Below are 27,576 nucleotides of genomic sequence, written 5' to 3' on the forward strand. Positions count from 1 at the left end.
TCTACAACCCCTGGAATGACATAGATCCCTGCCTTGCCTGCAGTGGACCGGGGTAGAATCAACCCGACAGTTTGTTCAGGCAGAGGGCCTGTGAGCTGAGAGGGCATCAGAGTGACCTGCCCTGGGAATGCTACAAATTTTGTGTCTTGGTTAATAAGATCTATGCCAGCACTGCCAATGATTTCTGCTGCACTTTGATTGCGCCCGGATCTTAGGGGCTGCGATAATTGGGCTGGGGCTTGTCGCTGGCCCGGAATCTAGTTTCCCTGACTGGTACTTCGGCATTGATTTGCCCAGTGGAACCCTTTCTTACATTTTGGGCACACAGTTTTTGGTCGTGACCTAGAGACCCCTGCGGAATCGGTTCCCTTATACGCCCCGCCACCTGGGGCACAACAATGCTGTTTAAAATGGCCGGGTTTTTTACAGTTAAAACACGTGCCTTTGGGTGTGTGAAATTGACCTTTCTGCAGGGCAACAGCGAGGGCATCCATCTGAAAGGCATGGGTGCCCACATCTGCACAAGCCTTAAGCATGTCTGCTAGGTTGTAATCAGGTCTGGCAACTATGGACTGAAAAACCTTACGGCAGTCAGCATTTGCGTTTTCAAAAGCTAACTTTAGCAGGAGCTCTACGCTCGCTTCTGAATTATCTACCTGTCGCCTAATGGCTTCCTGTAAGCGATCAATAAATTGTGTGTAGGGTTCTGTCGCTGTTTGTCGAGTCATTATAAATGACTTTGTGACCTTTCCAGATTCGGGGACCCTTTTAAAGGCTTTATTTACGCAGTGGACAATTGCTGAATAGGCGACCGCTGGTATGCCAAGTGCCTGCTGTTCTATGGTGGCAAATTGACCTGATCCAAATAGCTGCTCTGGTAAGTAGGCGCCACCTGAAGCGGTTCCTGATATCAATGCTTCTCTTTGGTATTCAGATTCCCATACCACATACTGAGCTGGGGTGAGGAGCATACGAGACAAGTCTTTCCAATCTTGGGGAACTAATTTATAGCCGTTAGACATTGCCTCAAGCAGCCCTCGGGTGTAAGATGAGTGGAACCCTGTCTCCTTGATGCTTGTGCGGAGTTCCCTGAGAACACTATAGGGAAGGGCGGACCAATTCATTTCTCTCCCGCCCATATCATTGATCGTTTCTGTGATGGGAAAGGCTTGAAGTCCTTCTAAGAGTTCCTCTCCTGTAAGGTTACCCTTTTGTTGTTCCTGTTGAAAACCCATACGAACCGCACTGCAAGGGTCAAATTGTGCCTCACTTGTGTTTAAGGCCTGTGTTTCTGAATAAAATTGGGAAGTCTGACTGGGCTGTGTCACAGATTCTGGCATGGGAAGCTGAGGATACAGCGAAGTTGATGTTCCTGAGGGATTTTGCAGATCTGTTGAGGGATGAGTGTGTGTAGTAGCTGTGCTGATGGGCAGTCTGTCTGTTTATTTACTGTCTGTTTCTGAGGGCACATGAACTAGAGGTGGTCCCTTGAGATTTTTAGTCCTGATGTGTCCTAAAGCCTCTGTACATTTTTGCAAGAGTAACAACTGCCTTATGGGAGCTCGTGGAGATGTATGCAGGCTATTACCTATCTGAACCCAATGATCAACATTCAGGGTTCCAGATTCCGGGTACCAGGGACAATGCCAACTATTTCTTCCATCAATTTTTCCATGTCCCCCAATTTGATATGTGCTATTTCTCCCTTGGTGATGAAATAATGATTCTTCACCAGTTTTTTCAGTTCTTCCGCATGAGCTTTATGCTGAACTGAATGTTTACCTCCCATACTCATGAATGTTTGGGAACAGACCCAATGAGAAAAACTTAAAAATACTTACACCTGCGGGAGTAGGTCTGCTGATTTACGGTGCGCACCTAGGCTTTTGTCCAGCCGGATGAGCATGGAGCTGTCACGTCTCGGATCTTGTCTTGGATCAAGACTTGAATCACGTCGGGCTCACCAGATGTAGCAACAGCAAAGTTTAGCAGCAGTGAAGACACCTCAGACAGTATTTATGGTGAAGCGTTCTCCCGGCTTCTGGGAAGCCTCCCCTTTTATTGTAAATGATTTCACAGCATAGCATAGGATACATACGTCACATGTTTTGCTGCTACAGTGTTTTTCCACCATAAATGTTTGTGCTGACCTTTTACTAATGTTTTTCTGCGGGTATTCGGAAAGCACCTTCAGACAGCTTTATGATCTAAAAGGCAAATTTATTGATAGCAATACAAAGACAATATAGAAAGAGGAACAAGGAATAAGAGGAAGTCGTTGTTTCTCTGGAGACGCAGGTCAGTGGCAATTGGCATTCAGCTTGCTTCTCAAAGCGCAGAGCCCTCGGGCTGGAGTTTTTAAACTTTTTGCATTGTCCAATAGAAATACATTGATGCGCATCCTGGGTGTGTTATCTTCTTCTAATATCCAATTATGAACGTTACTTTATAGTCCAATCAGGTATCGTCTCTGGGGTGTTGGCTTCTTCCGGTACTGAGCTTGCCAAAGCACATGGTTGCGAAAATATGTTGCCAGCAAAGTCAGGAAATACAGATTAGGCCTAAGGCCTATATACATTCCCCCCTTGAATCGTTGGGAAACGATTCACCAATGAAAGGCTGAGATTGTATTTCCTGGATTGGGATGGTCATAGCATCAATTTAGTATGACCCACCTTTTAGACTGTTAAAAATGGCTTCCATATTCTTTATGGTGTTGAATCATTCTTTTTATATAATTCACAATCACAATCGTTCACGCATTCTCATTTTGTACTGTGCTTTATTGTCATTCAAACTCACATTCATCCTTCATTCAGGTATTGTTCTGGCCTTCTTCCAGTTGATCCAAGATTCTGTAGTGTGGTCCTATTGGCAGCATACCAGTGACCTATATTTCCAATTATTCCTCTCAATGATTGATTATTGATTGTCAATGAATGGTTAGTATAGTTGAAGCAATAATCCATCATTTTACTCAGGGTTAATGCCACTGTCTTAGGTTGCCCACGGTACGCAATCCTAATGATTGGCTACCTGGTGCTTACCCGTCATCGTTAAGCATAACAGCCTGAGGAGATAACATTGCTGCTGGTAAAATAAAAACTTTCTGTTGTCTTTGCAGATGTTGTCTCAGGCCATTAAAATAACAAACTTCATTCATTCTCACAATTAACCATTGCAAACTCACTTAGAAATGTAAGCCACTTTAAACTGTGTTTCCCGTCAATTAAACCAAATTCTGTGAAAATACAACCTTATCCTTTAGAAAATCTCACTCATTAGCTTCAGAAGGAGATTCAATCATGCTCATCATCAGATGTTGACGAACTGCAGCAACTTGAGAGTGTACCTCAGATGTAGAATTTACCATAATATTGAGTCCTGGCACTTTCGGCATAGCAGAAGCAAAGGTGCTTCCAAAGCGGCGGAAACAAAGGCAAATGCATTATGTCTTAGCCTACCATGCATTTGAAGGTTATGAGAATATAAACAAATGCTTCAAATCTAAATTAGGAATAGGATGTCGAAGGAGACATCCATATGGATGAGGGATAAGAAATCTCTGTAACCAATGGGATGGTATCTACAAACTCTACTAAATGTGATGTTTAAGAATAGGGAAATCAAATGAATGTCATAATTCTGTCTTCAATTACCAAGAATAACTATATAAACATTTGGAACTACATCAAACCTTTAGACTTACTAAATGTACTTGAATTGAAGAGGACATGTCTGTCTGCGCAGCCTATTCACATGAGCTGCCTAAGAACGGTGTGAAGGCTGAACTGACAAACTATGCTGTGGCACGTTGCACCGGGCTGCCATTGGCTCGCTGACATCTGAACAAGTCTGGACTAGGAAGGGCAGAATGTAGCAACTGGAGAGGAATATAACGTGGAAAGCAATAATGAAATCATATAATAGATGGTAATTCAAACCAGTTATCTATGGGACTTAGGGATGACTGAGTATCTATAATGAACATGAGAGAACTGGGAATAGCAGCAAAACGTAAGTGTTTTAAATTAATGTGGTGTGTAACATGTAGGTGTATGTAGATGTATGTAGATATCCAAATCATGGCATTATATGGGCTTGGTGTGTATGGCAATCAATTATCATTGACATTTGACAAAACATAGTGTGGGATAATGCATAACAGTTGATCTGTGTGTAAAGAGCTGACAATTTGGGAATGGATCTGATCTGATCAGGGCAATAAGATTCACACAATCATGAGAACTGCATTAATGTAGAGTACAACAACATGAAGGCAAAATATAATCAAGCAAGAGTAGTAAAGTTCAATGATGAGTGGAGGATGAATTCTGTGTTAAGGCTGAGACTTCCGTAGAAGGGATGGGAAGAATGGAGTAAGTCCCATAAATGTTGTTTTCACGCTTTCAGTGAGGTGTATCAACTTTTCATTCATCACGGCCTAATGGGGATATGTGCTTCTTTAATGGTTTCAGATACCTAATATGGTAAAGTAGCATAAAATCAAATTAAGCATTTAAAGGAAAGTCATCTGCGGTAAGCTAAACCACAAACAACGAATATTTCAGACATTACATTAAACATAAGTCACACTAGACTGACACACACTCATCCATCCTTCAAATATACTTTTATTATCTTAACATTAGACAGACAACAGATAACATATAATATGAGCTCAAAATTCGTATCAAAAATGTATCAAAAGAAAAGTGGATCAAAAATCAAAAATGTGTATGAAAAATAAAAGTTCAGAATTCTGTCCAAAAGGTAGAAGAAGGAAAATAAAACTAAAGGTCCTTGAAGTCCTTGAAGACCTGAAAAGTAAATACTAGCATACAATTGAAATATCAAATTAGCAAATATTGTACATATAGATTTCCAACCAATAATATTAAATAAATTCAATCAATAATGTTCTGAGCTTATAGTCAATGTGTCATACCAAATAATTAGAATAATTAGAACTCAAATATCAAATAATTAATACTTAAATATGCTACATTTTAAACTAGCAACTATTTCCCTTTTTTTTTCTTCCGTTCGTAGCACAGCCAGTGCTGGCAGAACAGATAAGCAGTGCTATGCCTTGCAACACTTACTTCCCCTTTTTTTTCTCTAAGATACAGTTTAACTCTTTAGCTAAAATGTCTTGCCAAACTCATAATTCTCTTCTCAGAATCATAATTCAGCAGCTCAGATTCTAAATTTTAACACTAGTATATGTTCTTGTCAGTACTCCAGTTCAGTATTAAAGGAATGTGAAGTCAGTAACGTAATAAAGGATCAGTATGTAAAGTTGAGAGCAAAGGGGATTTAAATTGGTGGGAGATGTGTCTCGCTCCCCCCTTGATCCCTCTTTTACCACAAACGTACAGTTCAGATCAGAAAGGAAATAACATGTTGTAAGAGGAAGATATCGCATGCGCTTGGTGATCACCTTAATAAAAATGCATTCACATTGAAAAGAGGAACTTACACTTAAAACTTAAACTATACGGTACCGTCAAAGGATTAACTTACTTATACTAAAAATGCTTATACTAAAAATATACCTGCAAATGATAACACAACTAAATCTCAATAACTTGAACAATAAGACCGGTAAATACATTAACATGGGAAGCCTAGCAACCCGTTATATCTGTCCACAAGCCCGTTACTTTTAGGGCGTTAAACGTCTGTGATGGCATTACAAAAGTTCTTCAATCTGATAAAAACTGACCACATGTATCTGATCCCAGTGCATGGCTGCTGTCCCTACTACAGAAGGCAGGGAGCCACATAATTAGTCAGGCAAAGTCTGTAGAGACATATCTATTTATTTTTGGATTTTATATACCGGAGGTTCCTGTATGCTACGCGTATCACTCCGGCTTACATGACAGACATCAGGAAGGCTGGCAAAGATTTACTAGTCTTTTGTACACAAATATCCTAGGTAAGCAAATTCTTATCTTAGCTTCTTTGTCCTAAAATGAATACTGCAGTAATGCAAGCAATAGCTATAAAAATAAGGCTCAGAATAAGGAGGTTTTCCTAGATGTGGTTCTATTCAAAACTGTATTTCATATTGAGTTCACACTGTGTCCTGTCCAAGCTTCACTAAGGTGGCAATGTAAGGTCCTACATATGCTGATACCTTCTCTGATATGTGTGAACTCACATTATCTGGGGACATGCTCTCTAAAAACTCAGGTTTCCTGTAACGGAATACAAGGGCCCATGAAAGGCACTCCTTCCAGGTGTTTTCTGCTTGCCCCATTACTTGGTGTAATCTGGTTTGAAACAGGCCATTATATTGTCTTACCAAATCATTTATTTCACGCCGACACTGTTTCTGCTTATTATACCACTGCGATATCAGCAGTGAAGCTACCTGGCCCAAAGTCATGCATCTGGTCATGCATTTGGAGGCATGGTTACGGCTTCCAGCGCTCCGAACAGTGTTCAGTGCAATTGCAGTCAGGGATCCTTCTAGAGGACAGACTCTCATTTGTGGGCTTAAGGCAAGTGTCCATCCATGAAATGAATCAACCCAAATAGTGACATAAAAAAATGAACGATCTAATTTAGCAATTTTGGCTGCTGGAGGGCCAGCGGCAGCTGAAGTTACGGTGACTAGTTCAGTTTCCTCACTACTTTCCGTATTCTCATCGCTACTTACAATCAAAATAGGCATAGATCGGAGGCAGGGAGTGGGTGACAGGTCAAAAGGTTCAGGAATTGGTGGCAGTTCAGGAATCTCAGAAGGTGGTGATAATACTGGAGGTGGTGGTGAGGGTGGAGGTGAAGGAGGCAAAGGAAGGGGTGTTGGAGGAGGTGGTGGACGAGGGGGTGATGAATCATCTGGCACAAGAATAGTACTCGGTGCAGAATCTACTGGCATTCCAGCGTCTGCTGAATTGTGCATATCTACAATTACCGGGCTTTCAACTGGGTCTACTAACCACATGCCGTATTCCTCAAATGCAGGAACAGCATCTTCAAAAAGGTCATCTTCAATCTCAACTGTACTGAGTTGGGGTGTGCTTGTGTGAACTGTGGGGCTTACTTGGGGTTCTCCTTCCCTTTCTGAAAGTGCAGCAGGATCTGAATGTAAATTACCCACTGCAGTCACTGTTTCTTCAGGCACTAAACAATCACGAACATATAGTGAATCATATGGGGGCGGTGACACCTCTCTATCACCAGTAATAGCTACTAAATATGTTCCTGTCATAGCGAACCATCTGGACACTTGTATATGGTCCGCTAGCCTCTTATTGTATTTTGCCCTTGGCTTGCTATACCTGTTCTTAAAATAGGCTATTAGCTGTATGAGCGTGGACGGGTCAAAGGAGCCCCCTACTGGCCATTCTAGGGAACTATCCCTTGCTGCCCACGCAACCCACTTAGAGTGGCATTTGCGAATTAATTTCTCATTGGGCTTATGCAGAGCAATGACTCTGCTCAGGGGACATGACGGACAGACCTCCCCTGCTATCTTGGGACCTCTTAATATTGCAGACCAAAACTTCGACATAATTATTTAAAAATGATTTTCGTGTAGCCACTCTCTTATGAGAAAGAGTGGTTCAACCTTACCTTAATTGTAGTTTTCACCGTACCGTGAATCCACGCTTCCGGTGTGCTGTACTTCTTCAAACACGAAGGTATTCACAGCGGGGCAGGGAGAGACAGCCTGCAGACAAGGTACTGAAGACCTATCTACTCCTTTCCGTTCGACTGGTTACCGTTTTCTACTGTACTCGGGCTCCAGTGCGTTACCGCCGAAACAACCGGGATAGGGCCAGAAGGCAGCGTCAAATCTGCCAACTGTTTTCGAACTTATTAGCACACTAACGGAAAAACCTATGACTCACTCGTATAAGACAAGTTTTACTTACCTTTCCAGACAGCTCCAAGTACGTATTCCGTGGAATGCTTGATCTGAAGGCTTCTTATTTCTTGCGGTACGTCTTCCCGCTTCGGAATCCACCTGACTAGTTTCTACTCCGTCCCGGTACGCATCCCGCGTATCCCAGTATATATCCCACGTATATGCCCGTATATGCCCGGAGCCCCAGGTGGTATGTCGAAATATTCAGCTTGGACTTACTGATTGGTACTGTACTAGATCTGCCAGATAGCAGTGCGCGCCAGGTCTAGGAAATAATAAAAGTTACTGAACAGTTTTTTTTTCTTTTCTTTGAGAGTAAAACTTACTTCCTCAAATGCTTCCTTCGTGGTTTCTGAAGTGCCTCAGGTCTCAAAAATTTCAAAGTAGATTCTGGATGCTTCAGGGTGGGTTCCCACTCCCGATCAACGGCACCCCCACTTCCTTCGATGCTGGTAATGAGATATCCCTGAAGGTGTGCTGGTCCGCGATACCCGCATCAGGTCATCCGCGTCACGGAACAATCCTCTGCTACCATTATGTTTTTCTGCGGGTATTCGGAAAGCACCTTCAGACAGCTTTATGATCTAAAAGGCAAATTTATTGATAGCAATACAAAGACAATATAGAAAGAGGAACAAGGAATAAGAGGAAGTCGTTGTTTCTCTGGAGCCGCAGGTCAGTGGCAATTGGCATTCAGCTTGCTTCTCAAAGCGCAGAGCCCTCGGGCTGGAGTTTTTAAACTTTTTGCATTGTCCAATAGAAATACATTGATGCGCATCCTGGGTGTTTATCTTCTTCTAATATCCAATTATGAACGTTACTTTATAGTCCAATCAGGTATCGTCTCTGGGGTGTTGGCTTCTTCCGGTACTGAGCTTGCCAAAGCACATGGTTGCGAAATATGTTGCCAGCAAAGTCAGGAAATACAGATTAGGCCTAAGGCCTATATACACTAAGTAGGCGCAAGTGGGCAGTAGGTGCAAGCGGTCAGTCTTCAGGCAGGGAGGGGGGAGGTCATTAGCTGGTCATGAGGCGGTTGTACTGAACTATCTAGGTGTGAAAACCACATAAAGGCAAGTAGGCCATGAGCTGTTCTGGGGCTGCAAAAGCTTGCACTAGATATGTTTACTGCAGACTGATTTCCTGTTAGCTAGTGACAGATGAAGGTTGTTACTTGCTAAAGCTTGCTGCGGTCGGAACATGACATTTCCTCTGCACTAAGCGTAGGCCCAAGAAAAAGACCGTTAGACGTGGTGATAGATTTTAGCCCCTGACGTGGCCTGCCAGCTGCCAGGAGGCCAAGCTCCTAATCCCCACAATAGTCGTGCAGCACAGGAACCAGATGCTGCAGCGTGGAAGATGGTGAACCTGGGTGCAGGCGCCTCCTGCAGGTCTACAGCAAGTGTACCCAGGCTAAGCAAAAGTCTCAAGAAGGCACTTGGTGAAAACAGGTGCTAGGCCTCTAGCGGTGTGGGAAAACAAAAGTTCAAATAAGCTGGCGCCTCCAGCAGGTCGGTAAACACAGCAAAAAACTGGGACTGAAGTTTTTTTTTCCTTTTAAAAAACAAAAATTCCTTTGGCAAAGAAACTTCGGAACTTGGCACAGGCCCATCACAAGGACATGAACGCCGGACACATGGCCTTCGCAATCTGTTGTGGAGTGCTAGGAGAGCAATCCCACTCCTGGGAGATGTATGTGCCCTTGGGCCGCGGCTCGACGCCAGAGAGGTCTGGAGAGGTGCCGCGGGAGGCTTGGCATGCCCGAGCATGGGCTGGACGTAAGCAAGCTGGAGTGAAGACTGGAAGACAGGCCCTCCTCCAGACCTGCACGCTTCGGAAGACCCAACAATGCAAAGTTGGTCTTGTGAACAGTCCTCCGACCGTTCCCAGCCCTTTCGGACCTGCCGCAGGGTACGGCATGAAGCGGCAGGCTGGATGGAGGCCAGGGCAGCGAAGACTGGAACATGGATGCAGACGGGACTCAAACGAGGTAGACTCAGGCAGAGACGTGGACTCAGGGACGAGGTAGTGGAAGTGCAAACGCAGACTCAGAGACAAGGTACTGGACGTGCTGACGTAGACTCAGAGACGAGGTACTGGAGGAAGAGACGTGGAGTCAGGAACGAGGTATGATGCATACAGGAGACTCAAGGGCGAGGTACGAGACTGGCAACATGATGCACCCTACACAGCCCACCCGTGGGGCTGGTCACGGACCACGACAGGGGTTGCCACAGGATACCAGGCTTTCAGAAGTTTCAGGAACAAGGTAAGGCTTTCTCAAGGACTCAGAAACAAGGTGCATGGCTAGCAACATGAAGCGCCCTACTCAGCCCCACCCGTGGGGCTGGTCACGGACCATGACACGGCTTGCCGTGAGGCACCAGGACATTTTGAAGATACAGGAACGAAGTGCTAGCTTTCAGGAGATTCAGGAACAAGGTAAATACTTCTCAGAGACTCAGAAACGAGGTACATGGCTTGCATCATGAAGCGCCCTACTCAGCCCACCCGTGGGGCTGGTCACGGACCACGATATGGCTTGCCGCGAGGTACCAGGACATTAAGCAACACAGGAACAAGGTGCTAGCTTTCAGGAGGTTCAAGAACAAGGTACTTAGCTTTCAGGCGAATTCAGGAACAAGGTACAAGGCTTGCATCATCTGGGCTGGAACATGGATAGCGGATTGGAAGACAGACCTAGGCAGGAACATGAACAGGCAAACATCAGGGCTGGTACAGCAAGCAGACATCAGGACTGGAACAGTGGGTAGACATCAGGACTGGACAAGGAGCTCCAACAAAGAACACAGGACCTTGAAGAAGTGCTGGAACACGGACAACTTCCTGGAGCGAAGGATCTCAGGAGTGACCAACTCCTTGCGAAGGCAAAGACAGACTGAACGCTGAGCCCTTTAGTAGAGCTGAGGTGGACAACGCCCAGGGAGGGGTCAGCATGGGGCCACACCTGGCTGGCCCTTGAAGAGGAGCAGAGAGGTGCGCGCCCACGCCCTAGGGAGCTGTAGAGAAGAGCTGGAAGCTGGTGGCGTCCTCAGCCATGTGGAAGGCCCAGGGAAGCAGTGGAGCAGCCCTGGGCTGGAGCTGGGTGAAGGCAGGTCAGTGGAGCAGTTCCCAGCTGCAAGGACTGAAGCAGGAAGAAGCAGAGAGAGGTAAAGCTGGCTGCAGGCACCGGCAGAGAGAACAGAGAGCTGCAAGGACTGAAACAGGAAGCAGGAGAAGGGCCGACTGCAGGAACGGCTCCATGCCGTGAAGACAGCAGGCAGAGTAGAGAGCTGTAGCAGGCTGCAGGCACTGGCAGGGACGGCTTCCCTGCCAGGCAAGGACCCGGGCTGAAGCAGGCACCGGGTCCTGCTTCAGGGACCTTTAGCCGCCCTGCTGGCTAAAGGTCCCGGGATCGCAGCAGCACGTCGGGGAAAGGCAGAACAGCAGCAGAGGAACCGGCCGCATAGCAACAGCTGCGGAGACAGCCCCAGCTGATTCAGGGAAGGAGAAGCAGCAGCATCAGCAGCCCGACTGGCTGTGAAGATAAGAGCCTGCCCCGCTCCTCGCGGGCAGGATCGCAACAATTTTCACTTTCGAATAATAAAAGGACTAGGGGGCATTCCATGAAGTTAGCAAGTAGCACATTTAAGACTAATCGGAGAAAATTCTTTTTCACTCAACGCACAATAAAGCTCTGGAATTTGTTGCCAGAGGATGTGGTTAGTGCAGTTAGTGTAGCTGGGTTCAAAAAAGGTTTGGATAAGTTCTTGCAGGAGAAGTCCATTAACGGCTATTAATCATGTTTAGTTAGGGAATAGCCACTGCTATTAATTGCATCAGTAGCATGGGATCTTCTTAGTGTTTGGGTAATTGCCAGGTTCTTGTGGCCTGGTTTTGGCCTCTGTTGGAAACAGGATGCTGGGCTTGATGGACCCCTGGTCTGACCCAGCATGGCAATTTCTTATGTTCTTATCATCTCAGCCATAGAGAAAGAACCAGTCAGAGGAGCAAAGCGGCAGCAAGAGTGGCCATAACACCCCATGGCTCCAAAAGTGAAGTTAACGGACGTCACCCGAGGCGAATGGCAGGATAAGCTCCAGGCTCCGTGTAGCTACGGGGAAGAAAAGCATTTAAAATAAGCGAAACAGCCCGTTAAGGTATCCCGACGAGATTTTACATATCGGGGTGAAGGATGGCAGCTCGCTGCAAAATGGTGGATCTTTCAGAGTTCTCATATTGGGGCTCGGCCACGAGCTCGTCTGTGCTGCTGCCTGCTGAGGAAGCCAATATGGCGGACGGAGCCGCGCGGGGAGAAGGACTGAAACCTGAGGCCAGCGCTGGCAACTCCTCAGAGGGAAGTGAAATAAAAATTTGGCTCTAGGAAGCCAAAAAAGAAATAATACAAACATTAAAAGCGGAAATAAAAGAGAGCATAGGGGCACTGAGGACTGAGGTGGAAGAAATCGGGGAGAGGCTCCACGTGGTGGAGCAGGGAGCAGATGAGCAGGCCACAGTCATTCTGCAGCATGCTAAGGATATCCAGCTTCTACATCAGGCTAAAAATGACTTGCTAAACAAAGTGGAGGACCTGGAAAATAGGCAGAGAAGATGTAATATCCGTATCCGTGGACTTCCGGAGCAGGAGGGGACAACAGACTATGTGGAGCTGGTGCAGGACATTTGCAAAGCGGTACTCAGCATTGATGCACAGAAACCTTATGAACGTACTATAGCAATCGATAGAGCGCACCGAACCCTAGGTAAGCCTGCCAACAATAAACCTAGAAATATAATAGCCTGCCTGCATACCTTTGCAGTCAAAGAGTTAATAATGGCTAAGGCGCGAACGCTCTGACAGATAAAATGGCGGGGGGCGGTGATTCAAATATATAATGATCTATCTTCAGTATTATTATTGTAAAGCCTGTAGCTGTTAAATGTTATTCTGTTTAACCTGTTATATGTAAAGCCTGTTGCTAATTTACTGTTTCACTGTAAACCGAGGTGATGTATAACTATATGTACCGCGGTATATAAGAATCTATAAATAAATAAATAAATAAATAAATAAATAACCCTGCAAAAGCGCAGGGAGATGAAAAGCGTCACCGAAACCCTGCGGGCTGAAAACGTGCGTTACAGATGGCTATACCCATTTGGAATATTGTTTACTATAAGTGGAGACACCTGCGTGGCTAAGCAACCAGGGGACGCGGAAAAGTTCCTGCGACAACATGGAATTGAGATAAAAGGATCTGATACAAGCTCCCAAGCTGGAAGAAATGGACTGGGCCCCCGTTGGCAGCGTGCGGGAAAAGGAGGAAAACGCCTACGCCGACAAGAAGGTGCCAAAGAGGGACAAGGGCCCACTGAGGACTGAGTCAGGATGGGGGCTTGAAGAGCTCTGGATGAGTGTGATTCTATGTGGCAGGGGAACCATGAGGAGGAAGTTCACAGAAGAAACTATGTGGTGCGGATGCTGCGAAGTCTCGCAACGCAAAGGATGGGGGGACCACAAGAGAGTATTCTGCATATGATGATAGCATTGTTGGAGGGGGGTGGGCTAACTGGGGGGTAGTTTCTGAATGGGCAAATATATACTATACATAGTGATTAAGATGTTTGGTAAACGCTACACGGGATGACGTTAATCCTCCGTTATGTTGTGGGTGAGGCTGACTTCCTCACTAAAAATGGTTAGGGTTGGGGGGAAACAGGGGGTGGTATGTGACAATTATCTGTAAGAAAATAGGGGGGGGGGGGGGGGTAGTAAGCAGTACGGATGAAACACTAGTTGGGAAGCTTTTTCACGACATGTTCTTAATGATCTATTATGGCTGATATACGACTGGTATCCCTAAATGTTAAAGGCCTGAACCATCCGAGGAAACGCCAGCTATTATTTAAGGATGCGAAGGCTCAGAGAGCCTCTATTTACTTTGTACAGGAAACACATTTGTTGAGAAAGGATGAGAAATTACTCCGAGATAAAGATTTTCCCAATATTATTCTAGCATCTAATGGGGAAGGGAAAAAGATGGGAGGGGTGGGTATTTTGTTCGCTAAACACCTGAGAGTAGAAATTTTAGAGAGCAAAAAGGACCGACAAGGTAGATATATCGCAGTGGTAGCTAAACTTGATAACATTCTGGTTACGTTGATTAGTGTATACGCCCCCAATCAAAATCAAGGGGCTTTTTTTACCCAGTTAGAACAAGAACTTGGGGGGTTTATACAGGGAACTCTGTTGCTGGGGGGGTGATTTTAATACTATTTTGAACCCGCAAGTGGACCATAGTAAATGGCCTGGAGGGGGGAGTAAGGAGAACAGGGAACGGCTGAAACTGCTGATGGATCACTGGGGATTGGTGGACCTTTGCCGTCACCAGCACCCCAAGGATAGGGACTACTCATTCTTTTCCAGAGTACATGGAACCTATTCCCGAATAGACATGTGGTTGGGGAGTAAGCTCTGGTGCATGGGTTGCAAGGAGACTAAAATCGGTAATATCACTTGGTCGGACCATGCAAATATTCAGGGTACCTTTCGATTGGTGCAGGAGGAAAGAGGGACTCAATACTGGAGGCTGAATAGTAGCCTACTAGCAGATAACAATTTCTGCGAAATTTTAACTCAAGAAATCCAGGAGTACTTTGACTTTAATGATAACGGTGAGATGGCCTCCAGAACAGTATGGGATTGCTTTAAGGCGGTCATACGAGGGAAATTAATTGCTCGAAAGACGGCCATACGAAGAGAGAATAAAAGAGCGAGGGATGAGCTGCTCATGGCTATTGGGAACCTGGAAAGGAAGCATAAACAGAATGGTGGGTGGCGCACACTAAGAGAGTTAGATAAAAAAAGAAATGAACTACGTGTATTACTAGATGGGGAAATACTAGATAAGCTAGACAAGAATAGGGGGCTTCATGTCCTAGAAGGGAATAAGCCAGGACGCTGGTTGGCAAGACAATTAAAACAACAAATTGCCCAGAGCACTATATTTAAAATTAAAGATATGCAGGGCAAGTATATCCTGGATAACAAGGGCATCCGGAATAGATTTGCGCAATTCTACATTGAACTATATTCGTCAGGGCCACATATTCCACCTGAGCGGATTGAGGCCTATTTACAGGAGATCCAGATGCCAGCCTTAACGGAAGCCCAAGTCCAGATTTTGGATATGCATATCACCAAGGGGGAGATTGCGGATGCTATTACCAGTCTAAAACCGTTTAAAGCGCCCGGGTTAGATGGATTTACAGGCCTTTTCTATAAGAAATTTAAGGACCTTCTGGTCCCACGCCTACAGGGGGTTTATAAAGATATGCTTACTACTAATTCCTTTCTGGCTTCTATGGAGATAGCAGACATAATGGTGATACCTAAGCCGGGGAAAGATAAGTCTGTGTGTGGCTCCTATTGACCTATATCCCTCCTAAACTTGGACTTGAAGATACTAGCCAAAGTATTGGCTCGTAGGTTGAATATGGTGATACATAAGCTAATACATCCTGATCAAGCGGGGTTCATTCCGGGCAGACAAGCCGGGGATAATATTAGGAAGGTGGTAAATTTAATATGGACAGCACGAATGCACAATAATCCCTCCGTGTTAATTGGAGTGGATGCTGAAAAGGCATTCGACAGAGTAAATTGGGATTTTCTGTTTGGGGTCTTAAGAAAGGTGGGGTTGGGAGACAATTTCAGGGCATGGATTGCATGCCCTGAAGCATGCATGCCCTAAAGCATGCATGCCCTAAAGCATGCATAAAAATAAATGGCTCTTATTCACCCCTCTTTGCTTTGGGACGGGGTACGAGGCAAGAGTGCCCCCTATCACCTTTGTTGTTTGCGCTGTTCATGGAGCCCTTTGCAGCTAGGGTACGACAAAATGAGGATATTAAGGGCATAGTAAGTGGGGAAACCCAACATAAGATTTTGTTATTTGCTGATGACATTTTATTCTCTATTGCAAACCCACAGCTGACTATGCCAATCTTGATACAGGAATTGGAGCGCTTTAGCGCTCTTTCGGGATTCAAGGTTAATATGACAAAAACGGAGATTTTAAATCTTACACTTACCGAAACTCAGAGAATTAGTATCCAAGATCACTTTCCATTCAAATGGTCCACGAGGGGGTTAAAATATCTGGGTATTATGCTTCATGCAGATTGGAAACAATTGTTCTCTTTAAACTATGCGCCTTTGATGTCAAAAACAGCTAAGGACCTAGAGATATGGTACCCCTACAGGTTATCCTGGATGGGGAGAGCGGCTACAATTAAAATGAATGTGTTGCCGTGGTGGCTCTACTTGTTTCAGACACTGCCAATAGAGGTGCCAGCCAAATTCCTGAAGAGATTGCATATTAAGATATTTCATTTTATCTGGCGGAGGAGACCACCTCGTATAACTAGACAGGTTCTACATAAATCCAGGGAAGAAGGGGGCTTGGCGGTGCCAAATTTTAGCCGGTACTATCAAGCCGCCCAATTAAGGGTCATCTCGGAATGTGTGGCGGGGAAAGAACTGAAATTATGGGCAAGGATTGAGCAGGACACTGGAGGGGGGTACCCTTATCACATAGAATCTGGGGGATGCCTCGGAAATCGAGGGCCCAAGAGGTGGTTAATCCCTTTACGCAGGTTACTCTACGTCTGTGGCAGAAACATAGAGCCAGGTTATCAGGATCAGGTTTGGTTTCACCTCTGTTGCCGATTGGGTTATATAAAAATAATTACTGGATATCCTGTGAGGGAGGTCCACCTGACCGTTGGGGAAGATGGGGGATCTGGTATTATGGCAATTGCTAAAGGAAAAGCAAATTATACCTTTTCGGGACTTACAAAGCAAATATGACCTCCCAGACACAGAAAACTATTATTACCTACAACTACGGCATTGCCTGTTGGATCTATCCCATACAGTCGATGTGTTTCGGAAACAGACGAACTTCGAAGCCATGTGTGGTACTTATATGGGAGCGAAGGGCGCTATCTCTAATATATATATATGGTTAGCGGAGGCGGATCTGGCAGAGGCCCGATATCAGCGAGCGTGGGAAAGGGAGCTGAATCTACAGTGGACTACTACGCAATGGAAGCCATGCTTTGGTTATTTAATTCAAAAATCTATTTCGTCTAATATATTGGATAGAGATGTGAATCGTGTCCTCGATCGTCTTAACGATCGATTTCGGCTGGGAGGGGGAGGGAATCGTATCGTCGCCGTTTGGGTGTTTAGAGTATCATGAAAATCGTTAAAATCGTGAACCGGCACACTAAAACCCCCTAAAACCCACCCCCGACCCTTTAAATTAAATCCCCCACCCTCCCGAACCCCCCCCCCCCCAAATGCCTTAAATTACCTGGGGGTCCAGCGGCGGTCCGTAGCTAAATTGGGGGAAGGGGGAGGGCAGGAGATCGACTGCAGGAGGTCGTTCAGCCGGGGTCCGGAACCCCCGCTGAACGACCTCCTGCAGTCGATCTCCTGCCGGCGCCATGTTCCGTACGGAAAACGATTCGCGGCAGAAAATCGCTCCTGGACCCCCGCTGGACCCCCAGGGACTTTTGGCCAGCTTGGGGGGGCCTCCTGACCCCCACAAGACTTGCCAAACTCCAGCGGGGGTCCGGAACGACCTCCTGCAGTCGAATCTTGTTGGTCTATGGCCGCCGCTATTTTGCGCCGCCATTTTGCAAAATGGCGGCGCAGAATGGCGCCGGCTGAAGACAACACGATTCAATTGCAGGAGACCGTTCCGGACCGCCGCTGGACCCCCAGGTAATTTAAGGCATTTGGGGGGGGGGTTCGGGAGGGTGGGGGATTTAATTTAAAGGGTCGGGGGTGGGTTTTAGGGTGCCGGTTTTCCTGCCCTCCCCCTTCCCCCGATTTACGATTTTTTGACGATAAATCGGGGGAATTGGTATTGTATCATGGCCCTAACGATTTTTGATGATTTAAAATATATCGGACGATATTTTAAATCGTCAAAAAACGATTCACATCCCTAATATTGGACACCAACTATAAAATGTTGTCCAGATGGTATCTAACACCTGTTAAATTACATAAAATGTATCCCACTCAAAGGGCAACCTGCTGGAGGCAATGTAGCCAAGAAGGTTCTTTCCTTCACATTTGGTGGACAGATACAAACTGTGATACATCAGATGTTACACATTTATTTGGGTTTGCGGCCAGAGGTATACTTGTTATCGGCCTATCCGGACTCATGGAATGTGTTGAAATGGACCTTGATTCATCAAGTACTCTGTGCGGCGAGGCAGGAAGTAGCGGCATGCTGGAGATCAGCATGGGTGCCGACAATGCATTCTGTCTCGTATAGACTCTGGCAGCTGCATTATTGGCATTATCTTCGGGCTCAGCAACTCGACAAGATGGAGAAACATGTGGTACTCTGGGAACCTTACCTGCGATGGTATAAGGACTTGTGAGGCATATGGGTTCTTGGGATATGGGAACGATCCCCCATTGACAGAAAGGGGGGCCACAGTATTGGAGATCTCAGGGGATGGAGCAAATGGAACTCAGTGGGAAACGGTGTGGAAGAAGGGTGGGGATAAATAGCTGGAACATCGATCCGTACTGTACATCTGGAGTTATTATGAAGCAGGGGAGGGGAGGGTAAGGGGGAAAGTAGGGGGGTGGGGATGGGGAAGGGAATTGGGGGGTAAAACAGAAAACTGAGGCATTCGTGTATTATGTTCAAAGTTTATTGCAATTTGTTTATATGTTATATCAATGACTTCTGTTACTGGATTGTTTATACAGACAGTGCCAATAAAAATTTATTAAAAAAAAAAAAAAAAGTGAAGTTAACAACAGTGGAAATAACATTCCAAGGCTCTACAACTAGGAAAAATAGCACCAAGTGTTGCAGGGACAGCTCAAGACACCATGAAGGGGGAACAAAGCACCGAAAGAGGCAGAAAACCCACAAGACAGTGATAGAGGTTCAAAACAACTGAAAAAGATGCATAAACACCCCAATACATTACAAAAGTGGCAAAATAGTCACCGAGAGGGGCAAGAACCCCTTAAGACTCCAAAGAGCACCAACCAACTTGGTAGAAAGCCCTAGGCACTGAGAAACCTGAGAAAATCCCAAGATGAGGCCTGACGTCTGTTAGGATCGTAGACCCTTGTGCCGGCTGAGACGGCAGGTGTAGTGCTGTGGAACCCCACAGTGGGCATCGCAGCCGGGAGGCGGCGCTGAGGAGAGCCTTCGAAGAGGGCTTCACCACTGGAAGCCCAAGGTCCCCCCAGGAGGAGCCCGTAGGGACCCGAGCCTTTTGGTCTTAGGTGGATAAGAACATAAGAACATAAGAAAATGCCATACTGGGTCAGACCAAGGGTCCATCAAGCCCAGCATCCTGTTTCCAACAGTGGCCAATCCAGGCCATAAGAACCTGGCAAGTACCCAAAAACTAAGTCTATTCCATGTAACCATTGCTAATGGCAGTGGCTATTCTCTAAGTGAACTTAATAGCAGGTAATGGACTTCTCCTCCAAGAACTTATCCAATCCTTTTTTAAACACAGCTATACTAACTGCACGAACCACATTCTCTGGCAACAAATCCAGAGTTTAATTGTGCGTTGAGTAAAAAAGAACTTTCTCCGATTAGTTTTAAATGTGCCCCATGCTAACTTCATGGAGTGTCCCCTAGTCTTTCTACTATCCGAAAGAGTAAATAACCGATTCACATCTACCCGTTCTAGACCTCTCATGATTTTAAACACCTCTATCATATACCCCCTCAGTCGTCTCTTCTCCAAGCTGAAAAGTCCTAACCTCTTTAGTCTTTCCTCATAGGGGAGTTGTTCCATTCCCCTTATCATTTTGGTAGCCCTTCTCTGTACCTTCTCCATCGCAATTATATCTTTTTTGAGATGCGGCGACCAGAATTGTACACAGTATTCAAGGTGCGGTCTCACCATGGAGCGATACAGAGGCATTATGACATTTTCCGTTTTATTCATCATTCCTTTTCTAATAATTCCCAACATTCTGTTTGCTTTTTTGACTGCCGCAGCACACTGAACCGACGATTTCAATGTGTTATCCACTATGACACCTAGATCTCTTTCTTGGGTTGTAGCACCTAATATGGAACCCAACATCGTGTAATTATAGCATGGGTTATTTTTCCCTATATGCATCACCTTGCACTTATCCACATTAAATTTCATCTGCCATTTGGATGCCCAATTTTCCAGTCTCACAAGGTCTTCCTGCAATTTATCACAATCTGCTTGTGATTTAACTACTCTGAACAATTTTGTGTCATCTGCAAATTTGATTATCTCACTCGTCGTATTTCTTTCCAGATCATTTATAAATATATTGAAAAGTAAGGGTCCCAATACAGATCCCTGAGGCACTCCACTGTCCACTCCCTTCCACTGAGAAAATTGCCCATTTAATCCTACTCTCTGTTTCCTGTCTTTTAGCCAGTTTGCAATCCACGAAAGGACATCGCCACCTATCCCATGACTTTTTACTTTTCCTAGAAGCCTCGCATGAGGAACTTTGTCAACGCCTTCTGAAAATCCAAGTATACTATATCTACCGGTTCACCTTTATCCACATGTTTATTAACTCCTTCAAAAAAGTGAAGCAGATTTGTGAGGCAAGACTTGCCCTGGGTAAAGCCATGCTGACTTTGTTCCATTAAACCATGTCTTTCTATATGTTCTGTGATTTTGATGTTTAGAACACTTTCCACTATTTTTCCTGGCACTGAAGTCAGGCTAACCGGTCTGTAGTTTCCCGGATCGCCCCTGGAGCCCTTTTTAAATATTGGGGTTACATTTGCTATCCTCCAGTCTTCAGGTATGAATCCTATGCGACCAAGGATCAGAAGAGCAGCCTGCCGAGGTATCTGATGATGAGAAGGTGCCCAGGAGGTCAGGAGAGACTTCACCCTTGGAAATCCACGGTCCTGCCGGGAGAAGCCAGTGAGGGCCCGAGCCGCTGGGGCTTAGGAGAAACCTCCGGGCGGTGAAGAAGATGTACCTGCGGCAGTGGAGAGAGACGAAGCCGAAGTCCAGAACAAGCCAAGGTCGGGAGCCAGAAGTCAGATGTCGAATGCCAAAACTAGGGACGGAAGCTGAAGCTGGAGTCGAAGAACGAAGCAAGGTCAGGAGCCAGGAATCAGATGTCGGATGCCAAAACCAGGGATGGAAACTGAAGCCAGAGTCAAAGAACGAAGCAAGGTCAAGAGCAGGAATCAGACGTCATGAACAAGCAGGGCCCGGGAAGCAGGAAGCACAACTAGCTACTCCGAAGAGTGTACCTCGTTGCAAGGCGAAGGTTAGCTGTGACTGCCGGGTTTAAATAACCCGGCAGCGTCTGATGTCATCAGGAGGCTGTCGTCAGTTTTCTCGCGCTGGCCCCTTTAAATCTAGAGCACCTGCGCGAGTGCGCCTAAGGAGCACGGCCAGCAGCGGATCGGTGGCGGCGTCTCCCTCGCAGGGAGAACGCCGCGATAGGCCGCATCTCGGGCCTGGACGGCCGGAGGGGAGCTCCTGCGGCCGGGGCTGGCCAATGGTGAGTGGGGATCCCGAGGCATGGCCCGGGATCGCAACAATGTCTTTTCCTTATGGCATCATTAGGTGAAGGAGATGGCTGTTCAGGCTTGGAGCTGATCTTCTCTGGATGCTAAGATGCTGCTGAAAAAACACACCAAATGCTCTTTAGCCTCTAGCTGTTTAATATCCTGTGATTTAGGTTATGGACCATTACCTGAGCAGCAGTAATAATGAAAGAGAGAGGCACTAATTTTGGTAGCTTCACTAATTCTGTCTCTACCTTTTGCTATGGTATAATCTGTCAAATAGGTAAAAGATTCTTGAAGGTATACAAATAAAAGTCCCTAAACCACTAAAATTCTATAATATTATAAGGACCCACTTCTATTTAAAACATAAGAACATAAGAACATGCCATACTGGGTCAGACCAAGGGTCCATCAAGCCCAGCATCCTGTTTCCAACAGTGGCCAATCCAGGCCATAAGGACCTAGCAAGTACCCAAAATCTAAGTCTATTCCATGTAACCATTGCTAATGGCAGTGGCTATTCTCTAAGTGAACTTAATAGCAGGTAATGGACTTCTCCTTCAAGAACTTATCCAATCCTTTTTTAAACACAGCTATACTAACTGCACTAACCACATCCTCTGGCAACAAATTCCGGAGTTTAATTGTGCGTTGAGTAAAAAAGAACTTTCTCAGATTAGTTTTAAATGTGCCACATTCTAACTTCATGGAGTGCCCCTAGTCTTTCTACTATCCGAAAGAGTAAATAACCGATTCACATCTACCTGTTCTAGACCTCTCATGATTTTAAACACCTCTATCATATCCCCCCTCAGCCGTCTCTTTTCCAAGCTGAAAAGTCCTAACCTCTTTAGTCTCTCCTCATAGGGGAGCTGTTCCATTCCCCTTATCATTTTGGTAGCCCTTCTCTGTACCTTCTCCATCGCAATTATATCTTTTTTTAATAAACACATGCATAATGTCAAATATTATCCCACAATATAATATCAAAATAATATTTTTATTCACTACAAAGGCTTGTTTTTTACAAAATTAGATTTAAAAAGATATCAAATAATGTAGATAAAAACACTACAGATTAGATCAGATTACAAGGGCATATTATTGCGTAAATGACTTGTGTAGATGTATATGTAAAATATTTGGGAAGAACATATTTTTTTGACAAGGACAGATGCTCAAAATTATGAAGACACATGACGAGGGAGCATATAGAACACTCCCCACATATGAACTGGCCACATAATCCCAATGTATTACATTGAGTAGGCACCACAGAGGAAGTCAATAACTTAACAGTGGTTCTTTTTGGAAGTAATAATGGGGAATTCTTTGAACATCTCATCAGTTTGTAATATGTGCCAATGATTTCCATTGACATTTTGAATCTTAGGTGAATATTGTTAATACGGTATGGTGCATAGAAATCGAGTAATTGGAGACTTGTCTGATCGTAGCAAAAGATTCTCATGGTTAGCATACATGGTTCTTTTATTAACATGTTTAATACAGGATTGAGGATAACCCTGTTCTGCAAAACGTGACGATAATTATTGAGTTTTCAAACTGTCCAATTGTAATACATAATCAGCGTAATCTTAGAAATTGGCCAATTAGTATATTATCTTTTAACGATTTAGGATGGAAGATCGAAAAGTACAGTACTTTTGTCTGTGAGTTTATAAAAAATGTGGCAGGGTTTTGGGTTTCTATCATACAACAGTGGCAAGAGTAGAAGGAGGAAGCCCATGGGTGGAGGTGCAGGCCCTGAGGTAGCTGATAAAGGAGGCAGGTGTGACCTGCAAATGATCCAGGCTGGTAGAGAGGTTATGCAGGGTTTGTATGATCTAGGTCTGGTTTGTTTCCTGCTGCTGGATGGCTTGGGAGATGCCCCATAGGAAATTCAGAGTGGAACTTCAGATGAGTAAATGGCCTCAGCAATCTGTAATGTGGCATGGAGTGGACCCTTGGGCTGATGTGAGGAGGGCATTCCATGAGGTGGCTGTCCCACTTGGTAGGCTGCAGGCCGAGACAGAACAAGAGTGGTCAGAGTCTGAGGTGAGGCCATGGCAGGCCACAGGCAAAAGTATAGTTGAAGTCCAGGCAGAGTCATGGCAGACACCCAGCATGGCAAGGTCAGTGTCCAGTCTCTCAACAAGAGAAGATCAAAGCCAAGGAGCTGAAGACCATATAGACATGGACAAGGCAGGAAGACAGAACTAGACAGGAAGGCTGGCACACAAAAATGAAGGAACAGGGCAGGAGGCCTGGGACACGGCAAGGCAGGGACACAGGAACAAAGCAGGACAGAAACCAGAAGCAACTAGTACTGCAGGCAGGAGCACAGCAGGAGAGCTGTTGCTGAGGAGCTGAGTGGTAGTACTGAGCTTCCTTTTATACTAGAGAAGCAATGACATCATCAGTCAGTGTCCTCCAAAATTGCTGGTTGCATGGCCTATAAAGGGTTTCAGGAAGTGCAGAAGGTTCCTTCCAGGCCCTAGGATTGAATAAATTACAGAAAAGTATGGGGATCATTTACTAAGTATTTTTCCCATAGACAAAGAATGGCATAAAAGCCTTAATAAATCCAGCCCTATGTCGGCTGTGTCTAGAGGTAAGGGATATTACACCACCTTCATAGTACCTAAAGGAGAGGACCAGCAGAGGCAAGGCTGCCATGGGATCCCATCTCTAAAGTGGCAGAAGAAGTGGTCTGGCTGTTGCTGAGGAAGAGGCCCTGTATATATGTGTGGGTGAGGGCATCTTTGTGTTTGTGAGAGATAGGTTTGGAGCCTGGGTGCATGTGAGAGTGGGAACCTGAATGTGCATGTGTGTGTGACAGGGGCTGACCAATGGCACCGGTAGCCCTTGTGACATAGTAAGGGCAAAGGCTATTGGCGCCATTTTGAATACTGACAGCCGACGGCCCGAGTGCAAGAGATCGCTCCAGGACCCCCACTGGACCACCAGGGACTTTTGGCAAGTCTTGGGGGGGGGGGGGTCAGGAGGGTGGGGCTTTTATTCGTTAATGATATGTTGCATTCTTGGGGTTTCGCCATACGTTTCAGAACCCTACGAATGCAATGAATAGGGACCTATTCATTGCGGATTGCGCATTCGTTCAAAACAAATGCACATCCCTACTGCCCTTAATCTAAGGCTTAGGGATAAACTGCAGAGAGAGGCAGTTACCTTTCCCTTATCTGCAAAAACTGACAGTGCAAAGGTGTTATTATCTTAAGTGAACCCAGCATGCAGAATGTATTTGTGTTTTGTATTTTCTCATCCCAAAACACCCCAAAATATCCATCCATTCAGCACATTCAATAGTTTATCTGGTGAGAGGAAAAATGCACAACTATTTGGCCAATTGAATATGCACTTTCCTAAAATATCAGGAAGTACAAGTGGAAACTTCCTTTTACCAGCATGAAATGTATATAATCTTTTAATAACTGCTTCCAAAATACTACAGCATCGTAAATTCAATAATATTCTAAGCTGCAGAATCAAAGAATCCCTGAATATTAATAAATATTTATTATTTTTAGCGAATTGTAATAGCATTTTTATTATTTTACAGTTTTTTACCATTTTTCTTGCTTGTAAACCGTTGTAACAGCATGTTCCAAACAACGGTATATAATAACATATAAATAAATAGATAAATAAATAAATAAATAAATAAATGTGTTCATTCACGGATCTGAAATTGAAGCTGCCTGTGAGATACTGACTAAATATTTTCTCTTCTCAGATATGGATGCCTGTACAAAGTGCCCAGAGGACAAACGGTCCAATCAGAAGAGAGATGCCTGCATCCCAAAAGTGATAACCTTTCTGTCCTATGAAGAACCTTTGGGGATAGCTTTGAGTCTAATCAGCATTTGCTTTTTTCTAATCACTGCTGTCATTCTAGGAATCTTCATTAATTACAAAGACACTCCCATAGTGAAAGCCAACAACCGGGAACTCAGCTACATTCTCCTTGTTTCCCTCATGCTCTGCTTCCTCTGTTCCTTGATATTCATCGGCCTTCCTAAGGACATAACCTGCATTCTCTGACAGACTGTCTTTGGGATCACTTTCTCCATCTCTCTCTCCTCCATTCTGGCAAAAACCATCACTGTGGTCATAGCCTTCCAAGCCACCAAGCCTGGAAGCAAGCTCCGGAAATGGATGGGTTCCTGGTTCTCAAACTCTATTGTCCTTTCCTGTTCCCTTCCTCAAGCCTTTTTATGTCTTGCCTGGTTATGCACTGCTCCTCCTTTCCCATATCTTAACATGCAATCAGAAACTGGAGCAATACTAATTGAATGTAATGAAGGGTCAATAACTGCATTTTACTGTGTTCTGGGTTATCTGGGACTTCTGGCTGGTCTCAGCTTCTTCATAGCTTTCCTAGCAAGAAATCTGCCTGACAGTTTCAATGAGGCCAAGTACATCACCTTCAGCATGCTGGTGTTCTGCAGTGTTTGGGTGTCCTTCATCCCAACGTACCTGAGCACCAGGGGCAAGTACATGGTGGTGGTGGAGATATTTGCTATCCTGGCCTCCAGTGTGGGACTGCTGGGCTGTATCTTTATCCCCAAATGCTACATTATTCTCCTGAGGCCTGAAAGGAACAACAGGAAGTACCTAACAAAAACCTAGAATGATTAATATCTGTTTAAATGACTGATAAATTTAATATTATCTGGCCAGTTCATATTGATTGATCTGTGTTTTGCCCAGAAATGCATCATTGATCCAGAGCATAGTCCTTTTCATATTTATATTAAATTCAGAATAATGTGTAAATAGATTTTGAATACAACTTTTTTTTTCTCATCTAGGAGGATGTGATCACATTTTTAAATCATTCTGTGCTCTCTTTGTACAATATCATTTTAGAAGTTGTCACCACCATTCACCACACATTTTATATTTTATGTAGTATAAATCTCTTTTTGAAGACTTATATGAGAAATCTATTATTGAAACATTTCTTTCCATATCCTTCCCAGTAGCTCTAGAAACAGGGATGTAGGGTGATGTAGGGTGATATCTCCTGTTTACCAATGATGCACCAATTATGAATTATAATAGCCATGTACAGGATAAATTCTGACAGGCCCAGTCCCTGCTACAGCAAAGGAAGGAATTTTACCCAGGTGAGCTTTAAACTGCATTGCATCAGTGGAAAGAGAGCCCTTGTCCTAATGCAGAGAAGGAAGCCTTATCAGATGTGCCTCTTTGTCAGATCCTGTGCAAATAAAGAAACCAGACAGCAGACTTGGAGGAGCTGAGGTAGACAGAGAGGTACATTGCTGAGACCTTCAGGGACATAGTAGCCAAGTCCCAAATCCAGTCTGGCAGCTCCAGTGCTGCCTTGAATCAGAAAGGTCTCCCAGTAGGAGAACATCACCCTGGTGTAGCAGGAAGTGATCTTGTAGCAAGGTCATGTTCTCCAGGTGATGTATTATCCTCTCACACTGAGGACAAGTCTCCCAAGGTTATTGCCCAGGAGGGAAGGGTTAGGTCGGCCATCATAGTTGGTGATTCGATTATTAGAAATGTAGATAGCTGGGTGGCTGGTGGACGTGAGGACTGCCTGGTAACTTGCCTGCCTGGTTCGAAGGTGGCAGACCTCACGCGTCACCTAGATAGGATTATAGACAGTGCTGGGGAGGAGCCGGCTGTCGTGGTACATGTGGGCACCAACGACATAGGAAAATGTGGGAGAGAGGTTCTGGAAGCCAAATTTAGGATTTTAGGTAGGAAGTTGAAATCCAGAACCTCCAGGGTAGCATTCTCTGAAATGCTTCCTGTTCCACATGCAGGTCCCCAGAGGCAGGCAGAGCTCCGGAGTCTCAATGCGTGGATGAGACGATGGTGCAAGGAAGAGGGATTCAGCTTTATAAGGAACTGGGGAAACTTTTGGGGAAAGGGGAGACTTTTCCGAAAGGATGGGCTCCACCTTAACCAGAGTGGAACCAAGCTGCTGGCACTGACTTTCAAAAAGGAGATAGAGCATTTTTTAAACTAGAACAAGGGGGAAAGCCAACAGTCACTCAGCAGTGCATGGTTCAGAGAAATGTATCCTTGAAGGATACT

At 45.0% G+C, this 27,576-nt stretch overlaps 1 pseudogene; it reads left to right on the forward strand.

Annotated features, from left to right (window-relative positions):
* LOC115081052 overlaps positions 1 to 26,133 on the forward strand; it is a 128,143-nt pseudogene extending 102,010 nt beyond the window's left edge.
* Positions 26,134 to 27,576: the final 1,443 nt, after the last annotated feature.

The sequence above is a fragment of the Rhinatrema bivittatum genome, chromosome 19, assembly GCF_901001135.1.
Source record: "Rhinatrema bivittatum chromosome 19, aRhiBiv1.1, whole genome shotgun sequence".
Lineage (NCBI taxonomy): Eukaryota > Metazoa > Chordata > Amphibia > Gymnophiona > Rhinatrematidae > Rhinatrema > Rhinatrema bivittatum.